At 36.5% G+C, this 24,811-nt stretch overlaps 1 long non-coding RNA gene across 1 annotated transcript; it reads right to left on the reverse strand.

Moving 5' to 3' along the window:
* Positions 1 to 317: 317 nt before the first annotated feature.
* Positions 318 to 24,811, reverse strand: LOC122137865. Its single transcript, XR_006155101.1, has 3 exons — positions 24,779 to 24,811; positions 5,773 to 5,887; positions 318 to 787 (listed from the first exon to the last, which is right to left on the reverse strand). It is a non-coding gene; the product is annotated as an uncharacterized LOC122137865 (long non-coding RNA).

Raw genomic sequence — 24,811 nt, forward strand, 5'->3', positions numbered from 1 at the left:
ATAAATCTAATTATAAGTACTTAATTTTTGGTATCTGAGTACATTATCCAGATTAAATGTAATCAGTTACTGCGCAGCGCTGACTGTAAAGTTGTAATAATCGTTTTCATTCTATGGGAACAGGTCCACATCACAACAGAGGATTGATATAATTGGACTACTTAAAAATATATAAAATCCACCTGATGAACAATATGACAGCCTATCAGAATCCATTATTCTTTAATGCACATATTTAAACAGTAGACGACGGCATGTGTTGGTGTGCATGCTAATATAATTACGGTTAGTCATTGTACTTGTGAACAGGCCTTTACTATCATGAGGAAGCAGTATATGGTGAACCTCAGACTCTTTACACTGTGTCCCCTGCAGCATGTTACAGATTGAACTGTGTTTACCGGCTGGATGGATTTTCCTGTGTATCTGCTCATGAATAGTGCTGCAGATGGCAGAGCCAGCAGCGTCTGGATGCTTTCCACATTCCTGCCTGACAACTCAAAACAAAACCACAGGAAGTCTTGGCTGCTGTTTCCTCTGTGCTTCCTGTATGTCAGTGTCAGCATCAGACGAGTGATCACAACTGTCAGGCATGCGTGTGTGTGTCAGTTATGGTTTGCTGGACATAGATGGCTGAAATTATAAGTGTTGGACAGCAAGAAAGAGAAACATAATATGAAAACATAAAATATTAATAGGCTGGAAATGATAAGTTAGAGGAATAACATACAGAAAAATGAAAATTCTTCCATCATGTCTCCCCTCCAATGTCATTTTGAACCTCTTTCTTCCATGAAACACAAAATGAGATGTTAGGCAGAACATATAAGGTTTTCATTTCCATAGAGCTATATAATGCATAATATTTAAGGTAACAAAATAGTGAAAAACAATGTAATTTCAGTCTGTTTTTCACATAAAGCTGTTGCATGGATTCAGAAGTCTTTAAATATAGACCTTTATAGATCCTATAGACCAGTTTCATGGCTTTTTAAATCATTACAGCCCCGGGTCACTATAAACTGTAATTGTATGGGGGGGAAGACAACAACAACAGCAAAAAACAAAAAGGTTAGTTAGTGTATCCTTAGTTTGTATTATTAGTTGTTCTATTAAGAGAATTAACTGCTGGTTGTTTTAAGTGAAAATTAGCCAGTTGTTGATGTGAGTCTGATGTAAGTTTAACATTATCCAAATTAAATTAGCAGTCATTTGCAGTCAAGTGATGATGCTTAAATTAGCAGTCATGTGACGATGTTGAGAAATTTCAACTGGATAGCATGATTCACAATTCAATACAGTTTTAACTGAGATAATGACAGTGTTTGTTCTTTTGCCAAATAAATCCCTGCAAATAAGCCTAAACCAGACACAGACATTTGCCACAATACTGCTTCCAAAAATCTGTAAGCGTGCCTCAAAAGCTTTTCAAAAACTCCTGCATTCAATCTCAACTCTCCAGTTGCTATGTAAGAAAACACCAGGCCTGCATTTTCAGGAAATCAAGCAGAAGAACTTGCTTTTTCATTCGCTTTCCACAGTATTGCAGAGTGAAAAACTGCAATATCCACTCTTGACCTCTGCTTGGTAGACCTCTGCCACCTCCAACATATTTACCAGCTGAGAGAAAAGAGGACGGCAGCCAAGAGAGATGGAGAAAGCAAAGCAGTAAATGTCAAGAACAAGATGAGAGGCTGAGACATAAAAGCATCAGGTAAATAAGGAATACATAGAGCAATAGACAACGAGAAAAACAGCATGTATATACAGTTTCAACGGCAACAACATAAACAAACATTACTGCACATGTGCGCTTTTGTGGCCCTAACTTAACTTCTGGTAGACTTCAAAGTATAATCAGTAACAACAGCTAAGTAGTCCCTCTAGAGTAGATTATTTTTGATAACAAGTAAAAAATGTTTGCTGCAAAATCAGACTTACTGAAAATGCAAATTCATTCACTGCCAGAAGGAGGTGCTTTAAAGTGGGAGACACAGAAACTGTAACCCCAGTAACTGCTGTACATAAAGCAGCGCTGAGCTCACAAATGCTGCTTTATCAGGCATATAATATGGAAGACAAAATGAAAATGACATCGAAAATTTAATAGACTAATTAAAGATAGTCTTCCTTCAGAAATACTGTGATATAAAAACACCCGCGCCTCGTTTTGATTTTTAAACGTGCAGTACGTGCTCATGTTTATTCAACGAAGCCTTTTGGAAAATCGGTCAGTTCTGATATTGTGAGCGCCACAAATAAATAAATGTATGGGAAACACATCACACAGCACAACCACCTGAGCCCAACTTCAGTCTACTCATCACCTTAACTTTAATTACGTTTTTAGATGGCGCCATAGCCAGACTGATAAACAAACACAGACTGGAAGTTAACTTAAGGCCATGCGCGTGCGCCCGATGAAACGTCTATATGTATGTATGTGTGTGTGTGTGTGTGTGTGTGTGTGTGTGTGTGTGAGAGAGAGAGAGAGAGAAAGAAAGAAAGAAAGAAAGAAAGAAAGAAAGAAAGAAAGAAAGAAAGAAAGAAAGAAAGAAAGAAAGAAAGAAAGAAAGAAAGAAAGAAAGAAGAGTCTATTTACTGATTTTAGTTATCATAAATTTATAATCTACCTGCAAAGTGATGGCTTTTAGAGGATTATTTGAATATTCTGTGGTAATCATATACAGTGATCAGTGCCCTTGCAAGTGTGATATTACTCTTATAAAACATTGGACAGCAATTATGTAGATAAGTAGCCTAACACTAATTGCCTCAGATCTTCATGTGTAGATCTACATTCTTACACAGAACCATTGCAACAAGAGCAACATGCAGCAGTTTTGTTGCATTTCAAATGATTCAGTGAATCAGTGTTTTAGAATAAATCATCTGAATGGATGAGTCAATGACTCATTCATATCACCAGTTGCTTGTTTTGTAACTGAATGAATCAGTATTACAGAACAAATCATTTGAATGAATGATTCAGTGACGCTTTCATAAGGACAGTCACTTGTTTGCATTACTGAAAGAATCAGCATTGTAGAACAAATTGTTCACCTGAATGGATGATTCAGTGACTGGTTCATATCACCAGTTACTTGTTTTGTAGCTGAATGAATCAGCATTGCAAAACAAATCATTTGAATGAATGATTCAGTGACTCATTAAGAGTGAATGTTACTGAACAAATCAGCATTATGGAACAAATTGTTTGAATGATTGATTCACTGACTCAATCGCTATGAATGAGTCAATGAATCAGTCATTCAAACAATTTGCATTACTGAAAGAATCAGTGTTGTAGAAGAAATCGTTAATTTGAATAAACCATTCAACGACAGCAAAGTCATTTGAATGCGGTTCATCCAAATATAATTCAGTCTAAACTAGTGTTCTTTTTCAGATTCACAATTTTAGGGATCTTGCCCCGTAGGTAAAAGATCAAGTGACTAAGCCCAAGTATATATAAGGAAATGATCAAATTTGCATATATTTTACTCAAATATCTCCCTCAGAGATAGGGGATTAAACTTTTATCTAGGCCACCATCCTGAATTATTAAGCAAGTCTTTTTATTTAAATCTCTGGAATGCTATTTATTCTAATTCATGCCAGGTCATTACGGATAGGAAAACATGCTTTGGCACAGCAACAATGATCTCAGGAAATCATGTGGGTGTATATTTTGATGTTTCTTTTTTTTTTTTCAACTGCCCAGAATTGATCGCTCACCCATTTGAAGTGATGACAAGTTCCTAGGACTGGTTTCAGGGTGAGCATGTGTTAAGATTAAAGTGCTAGTAGACCAAATAAGCTCCACGGTTGTGACTGAGGCCTCAGGGGAGATATTGCTCCTCAGTCTCATAAAAAATTCATCTCTGCTTTAGCACCACCTGCTCAAACCAGCTAGTGGCTAAAGCGGAAATTACCTGGCTGGATCTCAGCCACCGTCTGTAGAGCACTCCGACACAGGGGATCGTTAACGCTCAGCTTGAATCCCCCGAAAATTGCACTATTCCTTTGAATCCACGTCTAAAGTAACTGTTGGCTCATTCTCATCCAGGACGGGCATCTGATTAAAATATCACACCTACCAGCCGACAGGTTTGCGGGAAACCGCGACTAATTGAGGTTGATTCAAAGTGCTAGGGATGGAGGCAGAAAAAAAAATAGGAGCTGGCCATATACCCTTTCTTTCCATTTTAAGCTCCTTTTCATCCATATCTGCATTATGCTTTGAGAATAAGCCTCTCTAGATTGTAGTATCACTTATTCATTGACGCTATCATGAAGCTCAAATTGAACTGATCCCACTCACGCACATTCAAACAATGCTTCAAAAGGTTGAATTTTTCCTGCCCCTCTGAATCAGATGTCTTGCTGTGTCCTGATTAGGTTAATCTCTTGACAATGTATGATTTCTTGAAGTACCAAAGTGAAGTTTGACACTTTCAGTTAGAAGCTGGCAGAGTTTATATACTGTAAACTTATACAAGGAAGTGATAATTAAAGGAAGAGTTTGCCCAAAATGACCCTCATTAACCTAAACAGGTGTTGTTTTTTCCTTAATGTGGAACACAAAAGATGATATTTTGAGAAATGTCTCTTTTTGCTTTTTATCTTTTATGTTTCATAGAAGAAAGAATATACAGAGAATCAGATCAAGATCCAGAACACAAAGATGCAACTACAGTGAAATCTAACTAGGAACACGTCATAAACCTGTTTTTATGCAGTATTAGTGAGTAATTAGATTTCAAATTCAGTCTGATATTACCCAAGCTTTAAAGCATGCTGTATAACTAGCAGTGCCACAATAGTTAGTTATTTTTAGGATTATTACTAAAAGGAACAGTTCAATCCAAAAATAATTTGCATTAGAACATATTTGGAGAAATGTAGCATTATATCACTTCCTGACCAATTGATCCTCTGCAGTGAATGGCTGCCATTAGAAGTGGTGAAGAAATGGCAGAGTGGTGTGGATTATTGTGATGTTTTTATCAGCTGTTTGGACGATCATTCTGACGGCACCCATTCACTGCAGAGGATCCTTTGGTGAGCAAGTGATGCAATGCTAATTTCTCCAAATCTGTTTTGAGGAAGACGCGAACTAATCTACATCTTGTACGGCCTGAGAGTGAGTACATTTAAAAAAAAAAAGTAAGATTTTTGGACAAACTATTTCTTTAATACAACTCAAAATGTGAAGACAGAAAGTCCATTTTCCATATGAGGAAAAAGTGGATGATGATTTATACTCCCAAAACTCCAAAAAAGAGGATCATAAATGAAGGAGATAGTTATTTTTTGTGAACCTTTCCTTAAGTGTCAGCACAAGGTTATTTTGTTAAGTTATTAAAAAGCAGCTGACCTTTATATTCATTAGATCTGCTATGTGATTGATGGGATAATGTATACATGCAGGCCTAATCACATTAGTATTCATCAAAGTTTAAAAAGTTAACGCTAACTCAATATCATCTCGTTCTCATGTCTTTTTTCGCCTATTTTAAAGAGCCCTTTTCTGATAAAGGACAAGCAGGATCCTCAGCTTTGATCTTGATCTGGAGTTTAAAGCCCTAGTTCTGATCACCACATTTCATGTCAACATCTTTGACCCAGTTTATCTGCTGCTCCACATGAAGCTCTCTGGAGTTTCTAGCATATATTAATGGGAAATACATAAACAGTACACTAGGGAAAAAATAGAGAAGATATGTTTTTGAAAGAAGACAGGTTATCTTGAGATATTTGTACTAGTACCTTAATGTCAGTCAGTCTTTTTGAAAAGAGTCCCCTGATAGAGCAGGTATGAGGTGATGCTTGCCGTCTCTTGCTGGTATAGATAGATACATCAGTAAACAGATACTTTATTTATCTGTAAGAAGAAAAAAATATATCAGAGATTATATGAAATTTACAGCCCAGCCCAATTTGCAAATACATCAAGTGCCTGCATTTGACAATATTAACTGAATATTATATATATCAAAAAGTAATTATATTTCTTTTGAAGAAGAATAAAAATAGTATAAGAACACTACTCAAAAGTTGTTCAATATCACTATTTAAATTGATAAAATAACTATTAATTAAATAAAAAAAATGTGAAATCAAAATAAATATCTTCATTAATATCTTCAAAACACTTGTTTAAAAGATTAAATATTTTATTTGTTTACTTTTATGTCATGTGACCATTAATGGCATCAGAGAACCGTAAACACATGAATATGTTGTTAAATTACTAAAATATTACCTTGAAGTTAATTCAAGTAATATAATATATAGATCAAAATAGGGCTGCACGATGTGTCGTTTAAGCATCGATATCGCGATGTACGAATCCACGATAGTCACATCGCAGGATGTGCGATGTAGGCTGTCGTAGTTGATCCGTTATTCATTAACCGTACGGGCCAGCTGCTCCCCGGCACCTTGATGAATGTGATTCGCGGATTAATTGCACAGCTTAACCATCATAGAGTGAAAGTTTATCATTTGCATCTGTTTTTAAGTCCTGACAGTTTAACAGGGCGCATATAAGAACGAGCAGAGAGAGAGAGCGAGAGAACCCCGGCCGCACGCGCGCGCTCACCTTCACCGTCTTCAAACAACACGAGCGCTGTCTTGCTCTCTCTCCCTCGCGCATATTAATCAAAATCAATTGACAGGATGGTGTCGAAAAAAAAAACTATCTAGTGATGAAATGTTTTCTGTGTTGTAAAATCTTGTGCGATATCCTAAACTGCCGAGATAATTACACAACGCGTGCCGTACGCGTCTGATTCGCGAACTAATGATTCCTTTGAACCGATTCAATTTAATGAATGGTTTAAACACCTGACCTGTCCAACACTGAACTCACAAGACGTCTGAATTATAGCCTTCATTGTTGAAATCAAAAGTTGTACAGTATTTGTTAACATAGTTAATGCACTGTGAAGTAACATTAACAAACAATGAACAGCTGTGTTTTTATAAACTAAGATAAACAAAGATTAATAAAAATAGTAACAAAAGTATTGCTCGTGGTAAGTTCATGTTAGTTAATGTTAACAATTCAAACCCTATCCTAAAGTTACAAACAAATAATTTACTCTAATTTAAATAATACTCTGATGTTTAAATAATTTAAAATGACAATGTAAGTGTGCTCACCCCATTTTTGTTTGTAAGAAAAAATTAGATTAGATTTCATATCGCAATATATATCGCAGAAAAATAAAATATCGCAATGTCATTTTTTCCCAATATCGTGCAGCCCTAGATCAAAAGGCTTTAACTGACCAAAAATATCTTAAATTATTCACACATTTACACACAGTTAAATAGATTTACCTGAACTACTGAGGTGTAAAATCAATCATACTTCAGCGTATTCACAACAATTTAAATTATCTTCTATAAATTTCTCTTGAAAATATTTTGTCATCTTGTTAACAAAGATAATGTGTAATAATAACTATGTATATAAATCTTATATTAAATTATATAGTATTAAATTATATAATATACTTTTATTTTAATTTAATGTGATGAATAAAGCATGACTTTTCACTGCACTGATTTTTTTTTTTTTTTTTTTTTTTTGAGTTTTTGTGGAAAACTTTATTAAGCAAATCAAAAAATCCCCCAAACTGTATTTATATTGCCATGAGAACAATTCAATTAACCATCTCTCCAACTGTCCTCTGAATTCAATATTATACCACAGGCAGTGATTAAGACTCAGTAAAGCACCTCTCTAAGCAACATTGAGTCGATATTGAATTGTCCTACAGCATGTAGGAAAAACATCATTGACGACAGCAAAAATCAATGACTTTCAGCCACATCAACAATCACTCATATTTACTTTTATTTTATTTAGAGCAGGGGTGCCCAACCCTGCTCCTGGCGATCGACTGTCCTGCGTTGTTTAGCTTCAACACTAATCAAACACACCTGCCTTTAATTTTTTAAGTGAGCCTGGAGACCTTAATTAGTTGCTTCAGGTGTGTTTGATTAGGGTTGGAGCTGAACTTTGCAGGACAGTCGATCGCCAGGAGCAGGGTTGGGCACCCCTGATTTAGAGCAACCATTTTTTGTTTCCCCAAAGAATCTTTTAGTGAACAGTTATTAAAATAACCACTTTCTTAGTGTGAATAACATTTTAACAATCTAAAGAACCCTTTTCCACTATAAAGAAACTTTTGTGGAATGAAAAGAATGTTAAAGGCTCTTCATGGAGCCATCAACGCCAATAAAGAACCATTACTTTTAAAAATGTTCAGTTAAATGTTTACAAATTTAAAAACTTAATGAACAGTTAAAAATAGAATGTAATTCTATTAATTATAATAGAATTTGATACTATGTAAGCAGTTGCATAACAAAGGAATCTGTTGTGTTCACAACGAGAGACAAGCACTCCACCACCATGAACGATGTTGTTTCACTTTTACGCAATTCTTTTCCCAAAATGGAAGTGAAAGGGATTCGAAATTGGCCTGTTTGTCTAAATGACAAGACCTATTGTTTAGTGCCAATGCATCTGTCTGTGTTCTTCTCTGTAAGTACACATCATACACTTGCAACACTGATGCCCTTCTATGAAGATCCAATCCAATCAGAGCTCAGAGAATTCGATTGTCTCTTGTACAAGATTGATTGCAAGGCAATTATAGTCAAATGAGAGTTTAACAGTCGCATTGACTGCATTATTAATTGAACAGTATTAATGATGCATGAGCCAGGACTTTGGGTGGAGGCTGGATCTCTACACGCAACGGTCCATTAGCAAGGTCTTCATCTGGGTTTAGTTTTGGTTCGTTTTATTTAATGTGACCTCACTCCATAATGGCTGTTTGTGTTTGTTTCAGCTTGGTTTCCCATTAGCACAGTTGGTTTCTGGGCTATTCCCTATAAAACCTAATGAACAAGTTACCATAAAACAACCAAGTTCGAAAATAATAATGCCCGTGTCAATTTGTAGACTTTTTCTTTATCTTTTACTATCTTATTTTGCCTCTAGACAGCCTCAAATTGTAAAACCCAGTGACTTAATGCAAATAATTTGAGAAAACCAATAGCATTAAAAACTAAAACAAGTACTCCTAAAAAAGATTGTTTCTTAATGGTAAATTATCAATATAATTACATAACCTCTATAGTTATATAAATAATTTCTTAAAAATAAATTATATTCACAAATACACAAAACAATTAAAATTAGAAACATTAACTTAAGCTTTAATGCCAAACATTAAATTTTAATATTTAACTCCTAGTCAGAAGCAAAGCTTGAGTTCTGCTTAATAATTAGTTATTGAGTTCACATAACATTTTTTTTCTATTAAAAAAAATTAAAAAAGGGAAAGTCGTTATATTTGCCAAGTATGGTTACCCATACTCGGAATTGGTGCTCTGCATTTAACCCATCCAAGTGCACACACACAGCAGTTAAAAGTGTACACAGTGAACATACACACCCGGAGCAGTGGCCAGCTATATCCAGGGGGTTCAGTGCCTTGCTCAAGGGCACTTCAGCCATGGTTATTGAGGGTGGAAGAGAGCGCTGTTCATTCACTCCCCACCCACCTACAACTCCAGCCAGCACCGAGACTCAAACCTGCGACCTTCTGGTTGTGCAGTGGGCTTTCAATAATAATTGATTGAAATGCACTTAGTTTAATTTAGTAAGATACAATGCACTATTCTCCTTTAAAAATCTCCATTATACTTCAAATGTTTATAATGTATAGGGTCATTGGTACTTTTTTAAAGGTCTTGCAATCTAAAACACATTTTATTATGTATTTTTGATGCAAATGATCTCACAGGCAGTCCTTCAAGTTCTCATTTTTAGCATCCAAAACAGCAGGAAGTCAGACTTGAACGACATCCATAGCTGAAAAATGCTTCTCGTCGCCACTAAAGGACCTGGAAATTTTTGGTAGCGGATGAAACCCATTAATGGTTTAATCCAGTTGAGCACTGAAGGCAACAGAAGGCACAGCGGCAAATAAGATATCCTGACACTGTAAATGAATTCAACCGCTTGGGGTGATGTCTAAAGTGGGTCTGAGCGCAGGCTCTTATTAGTACTTAGGGGCTCGTAGAGAGCTCTTCTTGAATTATCCAGAACAAATACACTTGTAATGATCTCTAATCAGCAACAACCAAGAAACTAGAAGCAGAAGAACGGTTTGACTTTGGAAGTGGAGTTGATTTTATAGGTGGTTTGTTATATAGTTGTGTAAGATTATATAGAAGTAGTTCCAACATTTCTGTAGCTGAATGTTTGATCAAAGCTAAATTATGCAGTTTCTATGCAATACACATCACCTAATCACTAAAACAGCAATAAAAACTTAGTCAGTGCCGCCCCCAAACTCACACCATACTGTAGGTTAAGTCAAAGTTGTGTTGCCAAATACATGTAAAATAAAATAAAAATATATATAAAATAAAGATAAATGTGACTTCATGAGATAGTATACACACACACACACACACACACACACACACACACACACACACACACACACACACACACACACACACACACACACACACACACACACACACACACATATATATATTGCTGACATAACATGTATAACACTCCTACAGCTATATTGTGGAAGCTTTTTATTGCCAAGTATTGAACTTTGGTTAATTTCCACCAGTGTCAAAGATTAGCTGGTTAGTTTTAGTAGTTTGCCCTTGCTGGTAGATGCTTTAACTACCTTCATTCTCTCAGCATCTCTCAGTCATTCAAAATTAGCAGTGCATTCTGACAAAATATATTTTCTGACAACTATTTCAAGCTAATTATTATTATTATTATTATTATTATTATTATTATTATTATTATTATTATTATTATTATTATTATTTTATTTACTACAGAGTCGCATTTGATGCCTTAGGATAGTTACTAATGATGTGTTCGGGATTGTGCATGTTCTTTGAAATCTGAAATCTGCTTGTCAAGAGATGATTTTCTGTTCTAGAGTTACTAATAATCTCATTTATGCCCATGAGCAAAGATGAAAATGTGCAGGTCGTGTGACCGCATTGTATGCGCTAGCCATCTCACAGAAAAAGGTAAAGTCTGCATCATTATTTTCCTGTCAAATTTTTCCTGAGACGTGCATTTTGCAACATTTACAAGCAAAAAAATCTGCCCTTCCAGTGTTTTTCGCTGAAGACTAACTAACTCAGTAAGCAGAGGCTCACCCACAGGAGCTGCTTTAAATGCTCTGACTTATGAAGCCAAACATCAGAGCTGAAATATCTGCTGTATATTCGTCTCTTGTCACACACGCAGGGCTGTGTCCTATTTAATGAATGGCTGGATGCATTCTCAGAGACGCTGCAGTTAATAAAGGTCACTGCGAGGAGGTGTGACTGGCTCAGTGTGTGTGTGTGTGTGTGTGTGTGTGTGTGTGTGTGTGTGTGTGTGTGACAGAGGAGCAGCAATGGGACGCCTATAGTACTTAACAGATGAAGCGTGTGTGTGTGTGTGCGCGTGTTTGAGGAGGGGGTGCATTTGGCAGAGGGGTGAACCACAATAAAGTACAATTATATAAAGAATAGAATATAATAATATAAATAAAACAAATATAACATAACACAACTGAAAAGATGAATGAAATCTAATAGAATAACATTCCAAAAAATAGAGGGTCACAGCAGTGCAGCAGAAGAACGATTTTGGATTCCCCAAAGAACTGTTCTAAAATCGGCTCAAAATATCAAATTGTTTGATATCCTCCGACTGGATAGGATCAAAATTTGAGGATTAAAAATCAGAGTCTGTAACCATCATACACTATGTGATTTTCAATGACATCTGTTAACTTAAATCTGCAGACTGGCTCTGACATTCAGCAACAAGCATCGACTTATCCAGACCGTAAATTGGGAGACAAACTGTGGCCAAAATCATTTATAGTGTATTCCAGCCTTTAAAATGGAGCATAATTATATTAATTGTAATAGAAAAGTATAGAATAGTACAGTTAGAACAAAATAGAACAGAATAGAATACATGTTTGATAAGCCTATTTTCTTCCCACTTGGACAATTGAACTCTGTGCTGTAAATCCTGCAATTAATTTTGTGTTTCCGGACAAAAATGACAGGTCTTTCAAAAATTGTGTGAAATCTCTCATTTTGCTTTACCTGACCACATGTCCCATCCCATCCCATCCTATCCTATCTTCCAATCCTTAATTCCATTCCTTTCCTAGGTTGTTTTTGTTTGTTTGTTTTGTTTTTTAGTTTTTGGGGTGCAAGCTCAGATCAATGAGGCCTATGATCAATCAGTTTTCAAAAAGAAATACAAAACCTGTGCTAACTGAAAGAAATCACGTTGCTAAAAAGATTGAATACAATATTTGGTAATAATAGCCTAAAGCACAACAAGAAAATTATAAATATTTTTTGTAGGCCAGCAATTTTTGACTGGCAGCACAACAAGTGTAACAAGATGGAATATATATATATATATATATATATATATATATATATATATATATATATATATATATATATATATATATATATATATATATATATATATATATCAAACTGACCAGAAGATAACATGAGGTGTTATGTTAATTAAAAACCTTTTTTTTATGTGTGTCAGTGACTGCTGTGCATTACATTATGATACACTGAACTGCATTATTCTGACAGGATGGCAGTGTAGGCGATCGTAATGCATCAGAAATGAGCTTCGCTGCTGTGGTTATGAAAGATATTACTATTAGAAAGAGAATAAAATGAAAGGAATATAATATTTAGAGAGGAAGCTAAGGAGGGAATGTGTGCAGCAGAAGGTATAGAATTATTTATGATTCACAATTTCATTTCCAGGCTACACTTTAACAACAGTACAGTACAGTATCCAACGACAGGCTGTTGTGCGCCATGAGAGAGAGACTGTGAGCCATCCAGCGTTGAACAGTTCTCTCAGATCAGTCTGTTTCAATTGACGATTCTCAAAGATCCGCCCTCCTTGGTTACTGTTGCTATCCCCGACAAACAATGTCCCTCTCACACTACACACATTCTCACGCAGTAAAAAAATACATCGCAGAGCAAAGAGGAAACTGACAACACGCCGACAGAGAAGACAGAGCAAGTTACTTCTGGTATGAAACAAGATCTCAGGTCTCTCAGCTTTCAAATTTTGTCATTTTGAATTAAATTCAAACAATAAATACTGTTTTGTGGCTCTTTAATGTGTCATGACAGATCACTGTATTGCCTCAGTTCAAACAATTGAAACGAAGTATATTCAATTCAATTCAAGTTTATTTGTATAGCGATTTTACGATACAAATCATTGCAAAGCAACTTTACAGAAAATTAAGTTTCTACAATATTTAGTAGTAGCTTATCTGTGGTGACTGTCAGTTTATGTGCATATGGCAGAAATGTTCAGAAAAATCAATAAAAGACGTAAACAAACAGACGATTAACACAATTATACTATTTCATCCATAGAAAACACAATTTTTCAAGTTTAAGTCCACCTAAGTTAATCTACTCTGCTGTCTGATTTGTGGTTAAGGCTAGAAGGGATACAGCTGTGGCTACTGGGCATGCACATTTACATATTTTCGAAGCCAACAATATAACGGGAAATCTATGAAAATGGTTTTAAAAACCACATGGCACCATAGTTTCATCACTTTAGAGTGTCACAGTGACCGTCTTTTTGCAGTAAAGGACCTGTCATAGTTTAATGAGTGGAAAGATGGCATAGACGCGAGGTTAGTTGCGTTGAAAACAGATGAGCAGACATGTGTTGTATACAGCTCCCGATCGGGGCAAAGTTCACATATTATGCCCCTTTTTACATTATGTAAAATAAGTCTCTGGTGTCCCCAGAATGTGTCTGTTAAGTTTCAGCTCAAAATACCCCACAGATCGTTTATTATATCATTTTGAAAATGCCTATTTTGAGTGGAAGCAGAAACACACTGTTTTTTGGGCCTGTGTATTTAAATGCAAAAGAACTGCTGCTCCCGGCCCCTTTTTCCAGAATAGGGATGCGTCATTACAGCTCAGACTTGCTAAAAACATCTGGGCCCGTATTCAAAAAACATCTTAAGGCTAAAAGTAGCTCATAACTCATCAATTTAGGAGAAAATCTTAAAAATAATGGGCGTGTCAGTTATAAGTAGCTCATAACTTGATGATTAAGGAGAAAATCCTGTCAAACCTAAATTTTGGATTTATAATTTTTTGCTATATGTGTGTTACATTAGGAGTAGTGAAGACCAAATCTGAACTATTCAAAAATGGCTGTTGCCATCAATCTACCTCGGATTATAAACATTTTAGAAACATGTGACGATAATGAGCTTTTAAAAAGGTATCGGCTTTGGTTTGGAGGTTATCCCAACTCCAAAATTGTTTTATTATATCCTATAGCTGTTCTCACGTCCAGTTTGGTTTTCTTTTAAGTTTGCATGTCTTACTATCAGCCATGATTATTCTACTCTGCTAATTAAAAGGATGTTTATATGAATATTACCAAAATTGTATTAGTCGCTTAGTCGCAGAAAAAAAATAAATCCACATGAAGTGGTGAAATCACTCAGTCCGTGATGGACAAATCGTTAACGGCTGTTCTGTGTGGTGATATAGTACATCGGACAGGACATCCATATGCTCACCTAACATTCATCGACCTCAAATATGGCTTATCATCTGAAATATGTATGTAGTACCAACTTTACACGGCAGCTCAATCTAATGTTAGCCTAGAAAAAATAAAACCGTTTATTCGTATGCACTCGGACTAACAACAAAAGCAAACAGGATGCGCTTTCTGCCGTCTCAGACTCTGTGAACTTGAGCACGTCACTTCAAAACTCTGTGTATGCTTGCCTTATTACAGACAAGAAAAATATATCTAAAGAGAGTGAAACTTTTAATTGAACCAATTCAAATGAAAAACAAATATTCTCAGATTATGCAACCCGTATGAAACCTGCATACAGGCGCATACTGCGGAGATGATGAGTCAGTGTCGCTGACTTCATCTCTTAAACCGAAAACAGAATCATTTTTTGAACCAGGCCGTAAACTTTTTTTTTTTTCTGCTGTAAAGTTGGGCATTTTAACATGGGGAGTCTATGGGATTGACTCCCTTTTGCAGCCAGCCTCTAGTAGCCAGTTGTCGAATTACAGTTTAAGTCACTTCCGTGTTGGCCTCATGAGAGAGAGAGCGGGAGGTTGCCGCTTGGTGTAAACTTACAGATTAAGGGGCGGTAATATTATAATGAGATCCCTTTGCCACGTCACCAAGGGAGCGAAATCTGACGTGCTCATTTTCTCAGACGCTTGCAGAGAAAGGCTTACCAAAACAAAGTTTCTGGGTTAACCTATTTCATGTTTCCTTGGTTGGTAGATGCACCGGGGACCTGTTTATAGCACTTAAAACCTGGAAAAGTCAGATTTTCATGATATGTCACCTTTAAGTGCTGCAAGCCATGCATACACTGGCCATAGATGTTAGGCAAGATGGCGGATAGCAGCGGCGGCATATAATATCCGCGTTCTGATTGGTCAGATCGCCTGTCAATTGAGCTCTTTGCGAATGGTCAATTAGACACTGACACTGATCTCAGGATCACAGTACAATAAAAGCAGAGTCAAGATGGAAGATTTATCTTATATGCCTGGAATAAAGTTAATATTAACATTTAACATGTAATTCACATCCACCCATCCATCCATCCATCTGTCTATGTCTGTCTGTCTGTCCATCCATCTAATCATCCATCCCAATCAAGTTAAAGTTAAGAACCAGAATAAATCCTGTGTAATGTGAACATGTGCAAGCAATTCAATAAATTTGCAAAAATAAATGTACAGTGCTGCTGAAAAGCATTTAAATACTTAAAGTACTTACAATATTTGAATGTCATTGCATTAGAAAAAAATATCAAACCAAGTGACATTTATTTTAAAGGGATCATATGATGCTTTTTTAAAGATCATTATTTTGTGTATTTGGTGTAACAGAATATGTTGACATGCTTTAATGTTCAAAAAACACATTATTTTTCAAATACTGTACATTATTGTAGGTCCTCTATGCCCCGCCTTTCTTAAACGTGTCGTTTTCTACAAAGTCCTTCCTTCTGACAAGTGCATTCTGCTCTGATTGGCCAACTGACCCCGTGCATTGTGATTGGCCGATCACAGCAAGCATTCGTCGGAAATGTAACGCCCCTTTCCATAATCGCGAGCTTCATCTTTCAAAATAAATGTAAACACAGTTAATAATGTCCTTAGTTTTACCATCAGTTCCAGCCCGAAAGGGCAACAGAGTCGCATGACAGACACAGCGATGAAGCTCATATGTGTTTGCAGTACACAAGCCACGGACGGTTAAGACAGCTGACTCCACTGTTTGACCCTCTCTCTCTCACATACACACACACACGCGACGGGCAGATACTATTGGCAAAACTCCGCATTTGAACATTCAATAGCAAATACTTAAACTAATAACAAAACATAATTACAGTAGCTGATTCAGAAGTGCCAGATTGTCGTAGCAAAGTCACACAGCATCTCCCTGACATGGCTCCTTCAACACTAACTGCGGTTACTGAAACCACGCCTTCTTTCTTTGCATGAACATTTGGGTGGCATTACGCAAATATTTCCACATAGTGATGTAGATATGTGGGGGTGTGTTTGAATGAGCCGTTTTAGGGGGGCGTGACAGAGTCTTAACTTTGATTTGAGACTTTAGTCTTTGCAACTTTACAGATCTTCTTTATGCATCAAGAGCTTGTAACCAAAGAGAAAGGAGAAATTGAAATTGCATCACATAACCCCTTTAAAGAAATTGTTCACAAAAATTTTAAATGAACAACAGAGCAACGGAACACACACAACACACACACTATCATTTAGGGTTGGTAGCCTTTTTAATATAAGTTGATAGGGCTCGATTCTCATTTTTACCAAACAATATCGATATCAAGAATTAATTAGTCTAGCCTGTTTTTAGTTAATGGATGGAACACTGAAGGGCACCTCCCATTCAATATATCGCAATAAGCATTGTGCTTTGGTACTTTTAATATGAAACAAAGTCTCAAGTTTCAAATTCTGTTCATTGTATTGCAATATTCAAACAATAAACCTTGAAGTTTAAACCTTCAATATTATAGTAATGTAGTAGCAACCGACTCTCATGTATATTTTACAGCATTAGTTAAGGGAATTTTTTTCCCTGAGTAAATTTGGCATGTGTACCTTGTGAATGAAAATCGAACTGAATCGTGAAATTTATGTCAAAACCCAGCCCTATATGTTGATTATTTTATTGGTAATTTTATCATAGATCAAAAGTCACAGTAAAGACATTTAAAACAATATAAAAGACTAAATGAAAAGCGGTTTCCACAAAAATATTAATCAGCACAGCTATTTTCAACAGTGATAATAATAATAAATGTTTCTTGAGCATAAATTCAGCATATCGGAATGATTTCTGAAGGATCATGTGACACTGAAGGCTGCAGTAATGATGCAGAAAATTCAGCTTTGCATTACAGAAATAAATTACATTTCACAGTATATTCAAATTTAAAGTTATTCGAAATTGTAATAATATTTCATAATTTTACTGTTTTTACTGTATTTTTAAACAGATATGCAGCCTTGGTGAGCAGAAGAGACTTCTTTTAAAAAACATTTTAAAAAAAATCTTACTGAAAAAAAATGTGAAAGCTGAATCTATTAAGCAGAACTGGAAAAGCTTAGGTAAGGCCATGAGCAAAAAAGTTTAAATTGTTCACCTTTCAGGTGCAGTGACTTCACAGCATGGCCAATTTCAGGAAACAAAATTAAGCATGCTGTGTATTTCGTCTCTGACCTCGATCTCCTGCAGTTATCCGAGAGGAAGTTGTAGCTAAGGGCGCGAGAGAGTCTGACTCATGTGCGCTGGCAACATGCGGCGCATTGTGATTTTACCCCCCAGGCTGCACGCTATACAATCCGGCTTTAGACACCTACATTAGCATTTGAATATGTGCCATTTTCACCTACAGTCAAAATAAAAAATGCTCTGCACATCAGGCTTGTCTCATTCAGTCAGATTTCTGATTTAACAAGTATGACATATGCCTCTATTTACAGTTGCACAAACACAGCAAAAGCCCCAAATACAAACAAGACAGTGTCTGCCTAGACCGCAACACATCAGCATTCTGCAACGTAAGATCTATGAAGCTCTCAGTCACTGCTGATGTACTTATGGTGACCTGAGGAGTTTGTCATGTATTATGTGGCAGTGCCAAAAAGCTTTATTGCTCTGCAGCAACCAAACGTCTTCTTGTGTTGTTTATGCGTGTGGCTATAGTGAGCTGACCTCTAACAATTATCTCTGACAATTTTCCTCTAAGATTTTAAATCAGGTCAAGAGTTCTTAAACGCTCCTGCTGGTAGATGTAGATGATGTAGACCTCCTAATCCTAAAAGAAATCCTAAAAAACTTGAGTGTAAATAAGCAAAAAAAACTGATTAACTACATTTGCAGTTTTGCAGTATGAATACATTCCAAGACTTACTACATGCTGACATTGTTATTTTGGTCAAATTGTAAGGAAACATTGCAAATTGTTTTGAGAGCAACGAGTGGAACAATAGGACAGATGGACAGATGGAACAATAGGAAGGATGGAACAATAAGACGGATGGAACAATAGGACGGATGGACGGATGGAACAATAGGACTGATGGACAGATGGAACAATATGACTGATGGACGGGTGGAACAATAGGACGGATGGACGGGTGGAACAATAGGATGGATGGACAGGTGGAACAATAGGATGGATGGACGGGTGGAACAATAGGATGGATGGACGGGTGGAACAATAGGACGGATGGACAGGTGGAACAATTGGATGGATGGAACAATAGGATGGATGGACGGATGGAACAATAGGACTGATGGACAGATGGAACAATAGGACGGATGGATGGGTGGAGCTATAAGACTGATGGACAGATGGACAGATTGAACAATAAGATGGATGGAACGGGTGGAACAACAGGACTGATGGACAAATGGAACAATAGGACAGAAGGAACAATAGGAAGGATGGACGGATGGAACAATAGGACTGATGGACATATGGAACAATAGGACAGAAGGAACAATAGGAAGGATGGACGGCTGGAACAATAGGACTAATGGACATATGGAACAATAGGTCGGATGGAACAAAAAGATGGATGGAAGGATGGAATAATAGGACGGATGAACGGATGGAAAAATAGGACTGATGGATGGATGGACAGATGGAACAATAGGATGGAAGGAACTATAGGAAGGATGGACGAGTGGAACAATAGGACTGATGGTCATATGGAACAATAGGACGGAAGGAACAATAGGAAGGATGGAAGGGTGGAACAATAGTACAGATGGAACAATAGGCGGGATGGACAGATGGAACATTAGACTGATGGATGGATGGAACAATAGGACGGATGTATGGGTGGAACAATAGGACGAATGTTCCATGCATTGCTGCTGCATACAACATCTACAACTAAATCTATATTGGATTAAAACACTTAAATTCTCTTCACCGTCACACCTCATAAAGATCCTTTAGTCTCAAGCACATTTTAAATGGAGGAAATGCACAACGAATGCTTTTCAAATTCATTTACTTAAGCAGCAAAACAATAAGAGAACAAAGTCCTTTGTGCCACATGCCACATTTTTCAGTGTTTTTATCATTCAGTGAATAGACAGAGCAGCACAACTGAAACATCCACTGACAAGATCATTAAGTTTGCCTTGCGACTAGTGCAAATATTGGCTCTGTCCCAAATTGCACACTATCCATCATAAACACAAGTTTAAATTTAGCACATCCCAAATTAAAGTATGTTTAAAGCAGTGTTTAAAGGATTTCAAAGGCACATCAAAAACATAGTTTTGGTTTAAAATGGCAATAATTATACTACACAAGAGGAAAACCTTGATTTCTTTTTTTTTCAGTAAAAAATGTCAAGGAATACTAATTTAAAAAATGCTACAGCATTAATTCCATGTATAAACCTATGAAAATTTGATATGGAAAATTTTAATAGGACGGATGGATGGGTGGAACAATAGGACAGATGGACAGATGGAACAATAGGACTGATGGACAGATAGAACAATAGGACGGATGGACGGGTGAAACAATAGGAAGGATGGAACAATAAGATGGATGGAACAATAGGACTGATGGACAGAAGGAACAATAGGACTGATGGACAGATGGAACAATAGGACGGATGGACGGGTGGAACAAAAGGACGGGTGGAACAATAAGACGGATGGACGGGTGGAACAATAGGACGGATGTTCCATGCATTGCTGCTGCATACAACATCTACAACTTGTTTTCTTGGATTAAAACACTTAAATTCTCTTCACCGTCACACCTCATAAAGATCCTTTAGTCTCAAGCAGATTTTAAATGGAGGAAATGCACAACAAATGCTTTTTAAATTCATCTACGTAAGCAACAAAACAATAAGAGAACAAACTCCTTTGGGACACATGCAACATTTTTCAGTGTTTTTATCATTCAGTGAATAGACGGACCAGCACAACTGAAACATCCACTGACAAGATCATTAAGTTTGCCTTGCGACTAGTGCAAATATTGGCTCTGTCCCAAATTGCACACTATCCATCGTAAACACAAGTTTAAATTTAGCACATCCCAAATCAAAGTAAGTTTATACCTGTGTTTAAAGGATTTCATCAAAGGCACATCAAGAGCATAGTTTTGGCTTAAAATGCCAATAATTATACTACCCAAGAGGAAAACCTTGATTTCTGTTTTTTTTATTTTTAATTTCCAGTAAAAAATGTCAAGGAATACTAATAAAAAAAAATGCCACAGCATTACTTCCATGTATAAACCTTTGAAAATTTGATATGGAAAATTTTAATAGGACGGATGGATGAGAGGAACAATAGGAAGGATGGAACAATAAGACGGATGGAACAATAGGACGGATGGAACAATAGGACTGATGGACAGGTGGAACAATAGGACTGATGGACAGATGGAACAATAGGACTGATGGACGGATGGACAGATGGAACAATAGGACAGATGGACGGGTAGAACAATAGGACGAATGGATGGAATGGATGGAAAATTCAGATTCTACATTAATAAATACAATATAGCAAATCATATATGAGGGAAAGAGGCGAGATTAGAGGGTGGAACAGTGAAAAAAAAAGAGGTTTAATGTTCCTTATTAAAACTAAAGGGTTTTCTAGGACTATGGTGGACCAGGAGCATTAAAGATGAGATGAGGGAATAAGAATTCATAGGTGCATTAAACACCGCTGAAGGGTGAGCTGCTAAAGTGAGGCTTATTGGGCACAATTACTAAAGGAACCTGATAGTGTTATCGGGTAACAAGCCAATATCTCTGTGTGTGTGTGTGTGTGTGTGTGTGTGTGTGTGTGTGTGTGTTTGTGTGTGTGTGTGTGTGTGTGTGTGTGTGTGTGTGTGTGCGTGTGTGTGTGCCGACACACACATGCACACACACACACACACACACACACACACACACACACACACACACACACACACACACACACACACACACACACACACACACACACACACACACACACACACACACAGACACAGATATTGGCTTGTTACTTGATTTTAATATCTCTGCTATCTTTCACCCACAGGGCCACATTAGATTATAGCTCATGAAAGAATAACAATGTATAACCACAACCAACACAAAATGAAATGAGACACTGAGGTGATGAGACGCATTGGTGCTGCATACAACATTTACAACTCGTTATATTGGATTAAAACACTTAAATTCTCGTCACACCTCATAAAGATCCTTTAGTCTCAAGCACAGTGTAAATGGAGGAAATGCACAACAAATGCTTTTCAAATTCATTTACTTAAGCAGCAAAACAATAAGAGAACAAAGTCCTTTGGGTCACATGCCACATTTTTCAGTGTTTTTATCATTCAGTGAATAGACGGACCAGCACAACTGAAACATCCACTGACAAGATCATAAAGTTTGCCTTGCGACTAGTGCAAATATTGGCTCTGTCCCAAATTGCACACTATCCATCATAAACACAAGTTTAAATTTAGCACATCCCAAATCAAAGTATGTTTAAAACAGTGTTTAAAGGATTTCAAAGGCACATCAAAAACATAGTTTTGGTTTAAAATGCCAATAATTATACTACACAAGAGGAAAACCTTGATTTCTTTTTTTTTTCCAGTAAAAAATGCTACAGCAGTTCTTCCTTGTATAAACCTATGAAAATTTCATATGGAAGCTTATTTCTGCAATGCAATAAAAATAGTAATTAGAAAAAAGTGATTTTATCTCATGATTCACTTTTGTTTCTTACAATTCTTATTATCTCACAATTAACACTTTTTTTTCTGTTTTCTGGCAATATATCTTGCAATTCAGAATAACAGTTGTAAGTCAGGATTCTGAGATATAAATCCAAAACCGCAAGAAAAAAGTTAAAATTCGAAAGCTTGTATCTTTATATTAGTTTTATCTCGCAATTCAGTTTTTCCCCCTCAAAATTGTAATAAAAAAGTCTGAATTTAGATTTTATTTTCATTCATTCATTCATTCATTCATTCATTCATTCCGTGGCTGATATGGGCTTCCATAATTTTATGTGTTAGATTTAATGCAATGAGTGTCATAAAACTGTTTACTCTCAGCATAAATCGATATGCAATATCCCTCCTCTACCTGAGAAAAGATTTCATCCGAAGTTTAGACATGGACCTGACACTGACAAAGTCACCATTTCCTTTTCATCAATGAACTGCAAGACACTCCACACTCTCTCGACTATTTGCTGATCAAAGTGTGTTAGCAGGAGTTCTGCTAAACCCCCTTCACACACACCATGAGTTTTCCATATTAAACCACTGAGAAACCTGATGTTACCTGGAGGCGCTAGATTTCAGAGGCTGCCGAAGCTTTAGGCTTTAATGGGAGGATTTGAGTGGAATTTAAAAGAGTGAAGGGTCACCTTTACATGGGTAAACCAAGAAACTTTAACAGCTACAAGTTTTAACCAGCTACATGGAACTGTAGAATTCTGTTTTTCTTGCTTTCTGCGTTCCATGTTCTATCTCTTTCCTCTCACTCCCTTCATCTCTCACTTATTTTAATTACTACATAAAGTGACATTACTCTTACTAATGACCTCTTCATCTGACTGTGTCTTATTAAGAAGGATGATGGTGTTTGGGTCAGATGTTGTAGAAATAACATAACCCACAATTTTGTGCTTATGCTGAGTTGTAATCATGTGATGCTTTGGTTTAATGCCCTTGTAATGGTTAATAAATCAGACGGACATATAATTACACATGACAGGCACTCTTTAAAAAAATAAAGATGTTTTGCATATATCATAAATGATCACAAATGCATGTTATACAGATCATTTAAGGGTGATCTGGCTATCCCATATGGCAAAAAGTAAGTTTTCAAATGTGTATATATTTCAAAATATACAAAACATTCTAAATATTCAAAAATATACAATTTCATGTGTTTCAATCCAAGAAAATACAGTCACATTTGAATAAAAACTTTATTTATTGTCTATAATGTGTAAATACACTCTAGTAGGTTAATCCATTGAGATATCGAGCCTAAATGTAGGCTACTGTAAGACTGGAAAATTAAATTTTGCTGTATGGAAAGAGAGTTAAAACTAAATATATATTTCAGTTCTGTTTTATGCCATATGGGATATACAACAGGGAACACCAGGAACCAAACTAAGATATCAAGGTGACAAAGTTTGGTTATAGTCTTAATAGCCAGAATTTAACTATAGAATTACACACTTAGACAGAAAAAGATTATCTAAAGGAGATTCTACCAACAATAATAGACAAGGACAGAAAATTCATTTCCATAATCATGCAGCAATATCTATGAAAACAGTGTAAAAATTTTGAAAATGTTTGCCTGTGCAAATAGCAAGCACTATTTCCCAGACAAAACAAAGCACTGCTTCTGATGATCTTGTTAAAAAGATAATTTTTTTCCTCTTCATTTTTTGCATTTCACTACTTGTGTGCTAATCTATCTTATGCTTAAACTCAGCATTGTGTATTTTATGATATCATGATATCATGTCTCATTACAAAACGCTTACAAAGATTCTAATTTGTAAGTCACTTTGGATAAAAGCATCTGGTAATTGAATACATGCAGATGTAGTTTACTTACTACATTATGGGGGAGTTTACTTACTACATTATGGGGGAGTCGTGGCCTAATGGTTAGAGAGTCGGACTCCCAATCGAAGGGTTGTGAGTTCGAGTCTCGGGCCGGCAGGAATTGTGGGTGGGGGGAGTGCATGTACAGTTCTCTCTCCACCTTCAATACCACGACTTAGGTGCCCTTGAGCAAGGCATCGAACCCCCAACTGCTCCCCGGGCGCCGCAGCATAAAATGGCTGCCCACTGCTCCGGGTGTGTGTTCACAGTGTGTGTGTGTGTTCACTGCTCTGTGTGTGTGCACTTCGGATGGGTTAAATGCAGAGCACTAATTCTGAGTATGGGTCACCATACTTGGCTGAATGTCACGTCACTTTCACTTTTTTTTACTGATAAGTGCTTCAAACAGAACTCTTTCAAAAGACTGTCAAAGACTGGATGACACTAACCTTGCAAACTTTGGCAGATGATTTTTTTTTTCT

This window comes from Cyprinus carpio, chromosome B7 (assembly GCF_018340385.1).
Source record: "Cyprinus carpio isolate SPL01 chromosome B7, ASM1834038v1, whole genome shotgun sequence".
Classification (NCBI taxonomy): Eukaryota; Metazoa; Chordata; class Actinopteri; order Cypriniformes; family Cyprinidae; genus Cyprinus; species Cyprinus carpio.